The following is a 6,647-nucleotide window of genomic DNA, read 5'->3' as shown; positions in this document are numbered from 1 at the left end:
TAAATGCACCAGTTCTGTCTGATTTTCGAGCAGCAGCAATTACAGTAGCTATAAAAACAGTTGCAGGAAAATTTATTTTACTACAACAAACATGGTCAGATCATATACATGTTTGTTGAGGGGGGATAGTTAGGACTGGTACTTCTAAAAAGATTCAGAAATGAAGGTTCTTTTTGAAATGTTCAAGAAATTCACTATACTATCAAATACTTTTATTATAGTGTAGACACTTGTTACATGGAATCCTAGGTCACGAGAGCCAAAGAAAGGTATTACAAGCACAGTATATAGATCAATGTAAATTATACAAAGAAAAGGCAGATAAATATGGACAAACAGATGTGGCTGCCAAGAAATTGATGCTGTACTTGATTTTCTCCCCAGGTGAAAGATGGATTTTGGATACCTGAAGGATACTCCCATTTGGACACAAAGTACTAGTCAACCCAGAATTTCTTTCCCCCCTGAACGCATAACGTGAACAGGTCCATGTTATCTGAGACTTTTTGGAACCAGAGATATCTGATGTCAGAAGTAGCTACAGAATAAAAAAACACCATTTCCTAAACCAGAACCAAAAATAAAGGACACAGATCCATCAGATGAACAGCAACCACTTCCAGATCTAAAGATGGAAGACCAGATCGGAAGCAAGAAGAAGATAAAGAAACTTTGCAAAATACTTTTGTGGGAACACATTGCTATGGACATATGTCAAGATCAGGATGTAGGGATCTATTGGGATGATGACCCACCATATCACATGAATGGACATATGTAACTAATGGTGCAGAGATGTGCCTTGAGTGTACAGATCAATAAATCAGATGATCCCATTCAGATACCTGAAGATAGCCCAGGTACTTTAGCCATTGAAGTAATATTTGGACTTCATACCTGGTGTGTAAATATATCTGAATGGAATAGATATAGAAACGTTATCAATTATACTAACCCATAGGGCAGAATTAGGGAGTATAAATGCTGATTTACGCCGCACGTATAGTGCCCGCGACGGGACGGGTGACGTCACCCGTCGCCGCTAGCGAAAGTTATATTTCACTTTGCGGCGGTGGCGTCGTGGGCTTACTGGCATTTGATTGGTTCAGGGGCTGTCACATGAAGCGACAGCCCTTGAAAAATCAAATATTGCCAGCTTCCAAAATTTGCGACACTGCGTCGCATTGTTGCCGCCGCCGCACTTACTATAAGCACACACGGCAGCAGCAATGCATTTGTTTTTGGGCGACATCGTGTCGCCCATCGCGGGCACTATACGCATATAGAGATGTATGCTGCAGTAGTACAGCAAAATATTATATACTCCCAGATTAAGGTACAGACCGCTATATACAGGCTTATAGCCGCAGATTTTCTAAATCTAACGAAGGATATAGGAAAGAGTATAATGTGTGCATAATTAAATAGCAACAGAACATCCACAGATAAGTGTCTAAGACAGGCAACATCTCCAATGTTAGAAGGTAGCATGGATGGGATGCAATGGCAAAAATAGATGAAAAAATTAGAAAATTGCTATTTTGGGAGTTTGATTCCTTTGTCAGGAAATTATTATATCTTGGCTAGAATAATGGACTTGGGAATAATTCTGGAAGTCCAATGGACCAAACTCGAACGAAGGGTAGTTCTGGAACACAAGACTAAAGAATTGTTACATATCAGAGAAGAATATGATGGAGAAAAGGTATCTTAATTGTTTCAAAAAGGGTCACAGGATTAGGAGCTGGAGTATTACATTTTATGTTACACCCAATTGTTGTATTATTCATACTAATGTTACTAATGTTTTTTTTTTATATTACTGTATTTGTATTGTAAGTTGAAAGGCGTGGTGAGATGCACTCACAGTTTAGATCTCGTCTTGAAATCCACCCGTTGGTAAATAGTTCCTTTATGAACTAAAGGGGGGAATGATGATGGGAGGAGTTCGAGCCTGAACAACAGAGACGCCATATTGTCTGTATTGACACTAACTGCATAGCTAGCGCTTAAATAGTTAACTGTTGAAATAGCCGAGAAATTAAAGATATACTTCATTATAAAAGTACAAGAAAATTTCTCAGCTTCCAAGAGCTTCAAATTAAGTATGAAGAGCCAGACTTGCATATGTTTAAATATCTCCAAATTAGATATTTTCTACCCAAAATCTCACCAAAGTTAGAGTTCTCCCCTCTCTCAAGCTTTGAGCAACTGTGTAAAAGAGGCGTGCACCAAAAAGGCCTGATCACAAGAATATATGCTGGCCTTGAGGCTTCGGTAAACAACCCTGGCCATGATTACATGCTCAAATGGGCGGCCGATTTTAAATCTGGAAATTGCTAGAGATGATTGGGAGGATATTTGGGAGTTTGCCACAAAGACCTCTATATGTACCACTATCAAAGAAAATATATATAAGATTCTTTACTATTGGTACCTCACCCCAAGCCGACTGAAGCAAATCTACCCTCTGGTGTCTGATCTGTGCTTGAGGGGCTGTGGACAAAGAGGTGATATGGTGCACATTTGGTGGACATGTTCAGCGATCCAGAAATTCTGGACCATGGTCCAAATAATTATTAAGGATACAGCGGATCTGTCCATTCCTGTGGACCCTTTGACATTCCTACTGGCAAAACCAGTAGAGGACGTGGATCGTCCTATGAGACGGCTAATATCATTTATACGGACGGCGGCTAGATGTGCCGTGGCAGCCTCTTGGAAGAAGATTGCGCCCCCCCCATCTAGACAAACTGTCGAAAAAAGAATAAACGAGGTGATGCGAATGGGAAAAAAAATGACGGTTTTCATTGACTGATGAATTTTATAGAACGTGGGAACCATGGCTAAGACAGTGAACTGAATTGCACAGTCAAGACAGCGAAGGATTAAGGCACTAACAGCTCAAAAACTGATCGGGTTAACTACCTGAAGTCCAAACCGAACCAAAGTCTCGCAAAAAAAGACTTTGAACACAGCCTCCTCAAAGGTTAATGGGATACTTTAAACACCAAGAGGATCTTATTTGACAATAAATGGGTTGGCTAGGGTGGACATGGGGGAACAGGGGGGGCCCCCGCCCCTCTACCCCCCTCCCTCTACCCCCCCCCCCCCCCCAGTTCCTTCTCTCTTCTCACTTTTCATGCCCTTCATATAAGGGACAGTTCAATATATGGCAATAATGGGTGTTCTAACAGCCCAGAAAAATGTATATTCAATATTCAATTCATTGATAAGAATAACATATATAGCTCAACTATGGAGTGAGTGAAGTATCAAAACTAGTAGCATAAGTATCCTGAAGGTAACAGAAAAGACATGTAAAAACACACTCCACTGCACCTCATTGGAGATAGCTGTATAATGAATCCAGGACTCGCCCCAATCAATAGTAAGGAAGATGATCCATATTGGTAAATATCAAAGAATCTTACCCACTCCTAGAGCTTGTGATAATCCAGATGGCGTGTCCAGCCGCTTGATGAGTTGCGAGCAATCCAGGAAAAATGCAAATAAATACACAAAGCAGCGCACTGCTCAGGGACACACGTGTACAAAAATTGTAAAAAGGTTTATTTATCCGTCAGACATGACAAACAGGGAGTTAAGTACCCTCCAACGCGTTTCACACAACAAGGTGCTTTATCAAGGAGATTTCCCCCCCCCCCCAACCAACTGGCTGGAACTTACACACACACCTCAAAATGTACGGTTAAAACTTGGCTTCAACATGGTGTGACTAAAAGTAAAGCACTGTTTTTTTCTACTTAATATGTAATTGGAAAGTATTTTTGTATGTTTCTGTTCTTAATGACACTGGATGATGTTTATTATATGCTTCTCCAATACAAAATATTTGAAACAAAAAAAAAAGTACAAGATCATAAAACAAAGAGGCTATAGAAAATCACGAGACCGTGAAAGAATGTAGGAAGGACATGATGGGAGATAGCAGGTTTTAACGAACATACTGATAAGAGCATAGCTTGAGAAACACGGTTGAAATTGGTGCAAGCTTATATTTGGGCAAAAGCAGGTCTGGGTGTCCGTGTATGAGTTATAAATAATTTTGTCTGTATGTATTGAAATCAGAACTGCTGACAACTATGCTTGAAGTGATACCAACAGAAATTGCAGTGCTCCACTCATAACTGAGAATGCCTGTAAAGACCTATATGATGCAGATTGCTTTCTATTGTCTCTGAATAAATGATAGTGTAGCAGGGTATCCTCCCTTGCCTCCTCCCTGATAGTGGTTCCATCGTGTGGGAGTGTTTAGTGAGCTGTGTCGGTCCCATCTTGTGGTTGGCGCAGCCACATGTATTATGGACTATGTGTAAGGCAGAGGCTATCTTCAGGTTGGCGCTACAAGATGAGGAGGTCCGGCGTGGCAGTCCTGATGGAGCCGGCAAAGGGATAGTTAGTGTCTGGGGAGCTAGTCAAGCCCTCTGACTAGGCCAGATCCTTTCCCCATGGGCCTCAGCTAGTTTCCCCTACACTTGTAGCGGATGTATTGTAGGGCTGGCCCATAGTAAGGAATTTGCCCTATTAGTGTGGACAATTCAGCGGAGGAATGGAACCGCAGTGGAGGATTCCCCAGGCCTGGCAGAACCGCTGCGCGGTGTTCAGGGACGTAAAGCGAGAAGGGGTTTTGTTGGAGGCCCCGCATCGTGGGACCATGTTTGCAGCCTGTCTACAAATCCCCTGGTTTACCTGAGTAAGCCAGGAAGGTACCACCACATGCACCAACACTCAACGGGAGGGTAGCGCTGCCCTCATGCATTTGGATTGGACTGTTCTGTGGACATCGGGATACGGGTGCCCATGGCACCTCCAGTTGGTGGAGAATACTGTATTATTACTGTGTTGTTATTGTATGTATTGCATTCCTGGGAGTACTATGGGACCATAGTAAAGTGTGTTGCATATACATTGTTTGGATTGTGGTTATTAGAGGTATACTCTATCGGTATACCGGTTCCCATGAGGGGGATATCCCGCCAATGTTGGGATCCTCACGGGTGGAGGCGCTGCACCTGTCACCCCAGGCTCCACAATTGCGGAGACTCAGGCCTCTTGTAGCCCAACAGGTTAGCACCATAACACCAGTTTCTGCCGAATCTCCCATATGGGGAGAGAAAGGATGTTTCAATTGCAACAAGAACCGATCTGTGGAATTATTGACAGAGGTGGAAAGACCAATCTTCATGGTGCTGTGAAAGTGAAACCGTATGGATGGCGTTTCCTGCTCTAAGTGTCACTTGCATGCATCGATCTACTTGTATGTGAAGGAGACATGATTTCTGGCCTTCCTGGTCCTATTTTTAATCCAACATTCTGAAGCCTGCTTTAAAGAAATACAATGCATGCAGTCTTACAAAGTCATTTATGGGGTGTAAAACTACAGCTTAAATTCATGGTCAGGAATGACATATTTCAGCTTGTCATATGTCAAAATATGAGTGTGTGTTGCACTTTAATAACGGATTAATTGAAGACTGCCGTGAGTCTCTCACTGTGATACTGACACAGGAAAACATCAGATCTGCTTACTTATTTGTGTGTGCCAATGGGAAACATAAATGAATACCACTTCCTCATAGGCAATAGTAATTGCCATTCATGGAACTAAATCCCCCTCTCTTGCAGTACTAGTTGAAGAGCCCTGATCCTTCCTGGCCGTCTGGACATGCCTCAAATATATTATAAAGTGATGTACTCCATGTTCTTATATAAGGAGAGGGGTTATAATTTCACTGTGCTAAAGCCTCATTATGTTATGTGGTCCGTTTCTTGTTACAATGGCAGTCCCACGCAGCACATAAAGAATTCATCAGTGTAGGTGGCTTCAATCCCGTAACTGTTTCTTATTTGCATTCTGTTACAATGAATGCCGCTCCCTTCGCTCCTGCCCCTCCCAAATGAAATGGTATTTCTGTTTATCCACTTGACAAACGATGGATTTGTAATTACTATACAAAACAATGGACAAAACAGAAAATTCGCATCTAGTTTTGGTGACTGACTGTCTTATCACCAAAACACATTAAATAAAGGGGCCCCTTGTCCCTAGTTCACTTTCATCCTAAGAGGAACTGCCCTTTAAAAGTTCAGTACAAGCGGCATTAAAAAAATAAAAATGTAACAGGTTTGAAGCAAGGGGTCTCTGGGGCTGACCTGCATTACTTTCAGCTCTGTGGACCTCCTGCTTCCATAGGGGGTGCTGGTAGCAGCTCCCGCTGGGCTTGTTGGGGTTCTCATAAAGGTAGCTGAAATGCCTGCGTGACCAGGACATTTAAACTTGAGAGATACCGGCATCCCCTACGGAGGTAAGTATCTCGGGAAGCAGCTCTCCCTTGTGTCTATCCCAAGCACATGGTTTCTTTTGAAGTACTTGCTGTTGCCACCACTACTGAAAGACTGTTCCCTACATCCACCACTTCAGTGAAGATATTCTTTCCCACTACAGGCAGTCCTCGTTTTACAACGCTTCGCTTTACAACGAGTGGCTTATCCAACGCTATGCAATGCATACCTATGTTCATTTTTACAATGCCAAAATGGCTTATCCAACGCTCTTACGACGCTTTGCAACGTTGTGTATGTGTGTATATATATACATATTCACATAAACAACGTTGCAAAGC

The 6,647-nt window shown here is 42.3% G+C and overlaps 1 long non-coding RNA gene across 1 annotated transcript in view; it reads left to right on the top strand.

Moving 5' to 3' along the window:
- LOC142489575 (uncharacterized) overlaps positions 1 to 3,771 on the top strand; it is a 20,719-nt gene extending 16,948 nt beyond the window's left edge. Inside the window, exon 3 of the long non-coding RNA XR_012799892.1 lies at positions 385 to 3,771. This is a non-coding gene — a long non-coding RNA (uncharacterized LOC142489575). The remainder of the gene's footprint in view (positions 1 to 384) is intronic.
- Positions 3,772 to 6,647: the final 2,876 nt, after the last annotated feature.

Source organism: Ascaphus truei, chromosome 3 (assembly GCF_040206685.1).
Source record: "Ascaphus truei isolate aAscTru1 chromosome 3, aAscTru1.hap1, whole genome shotgun sequence".
Classification (NCBI taxonomy): Eukaryota; Metazoa; Chordata; class Amphibia; order Anura; family Ascaphidae; genus Ascaphus; species Ascaphus truei.
Note: the sequence above shows the minus strand (reverse complement) of the source record. Positions and strands in the feature narration are given on the sequence as shown.